The following is a 1,181-nucleotide window of genomic DNA, read 5'->3' as shown; positions in this document are numbered from 1 at the left end:
CTGCTGCCTCTCCTATTACTGCATCTCTGCCATTGCTTCTCTCTGTCTCTCAAAACCTCTCTCCATCTCAGGTTTCTCTCTGTCTTCTGGGGACAGAAAGTTCTCAGCACGGGGATCCCAGGTCCTGACTCTTCTTTCTAAATGGTAATCAGGTCTCCTCTCTCTTTTCTTTCTTTATCTCTTGTGAAAGAAAAATGTGACCCAGCACCCCAATCAAATCCTGTTTCATTCACAGTAACACTCATGACCTCTCAATAACGCTATCTGGATATTGCCAGAGATGAGCACCTCAGGTTAGAAGGCACTCAAAATATGACTGAGGAAGAGCTGCCCTCTTAAAGTAGAGTCAATCATGATGCTGTGGGTGGTATAAAACCATGGAGACCTTCATTTACTGATAGGGTATGACTCAAAATGATAAGAAACAGCTGCAAACATCTATTAATAAATGGTATTTGGCATGTATGAAGTATGAATCTAGGAAAATTGTAAGTTGTCAAGAATTAAATGGAATGCATAAAGATCAATATTCCTCTAGACACTTATACACTGAAATGGACTGGTCCGGGCTATTTTGAATTAGACAGTCTAACGACTTCCTATACTGGCAATGACATTCAAGAGGATTAGAGTTGCATTCATTGTCAAAAGGACATTTTGAGACCTATCTTAAAGTAGGATGCTGCCTGGGATAGGATAATATAAATCCATATACAAGGAAATTCAGTAAATAAAACTATTATTCAAATGTATGCACTGGCCACTAAAGCTTCTGATGCAGAAATGGAAGAATTCTACCTATATCTTCAGTTTGAAAATTATCAAAGATGCAATCAAGATACATGGACAATTACTGGTATTTGGAATGAAAAAGTTGCAGGGGCAGAGAGAACAGGAATTGGAAAATATGTTCTTGGTAATGATAGAAATGAAGCTGGAGATCACATGATAGAATTTTGCAAGACCAACAAGCTCTTCTTAGCAAATACCTTTCGTTCAACATCACAAATGATGATTATCCGTGTGTATTTCTCCAAATGGAATACACAAATCAAATCGATTTCATCTGTGGAAAGAAATGATGAAGAAGTTCATTATCAGTGACAGGTAGCTGGATTAGGGATAAAGGAGGCGGAGGGCAGGGGGAGGTTGTCTCTCCTAAATGCCTGTGACAATTGGAA

This window comes from Echinops telfairi, unplaced genomic scaffold, assembly GCF_000313985.2.
Source record: "Echinops telfairi isolate 266 unplaced genomic scaffold, ASM31398v2 ScPeMD7_17;HRSCAF=63, whole genome shotgun sequence".
In the NCBI taxonomy this organism is placed as follows: Eukaryota; Metazoa; Chordata; class Mammalia; order Afrosoricida; family Tenrecidae; genus Echinops; species Echinops telfairi.
This window is presented reverse-complemented; position numbering follows the sequence as displayed.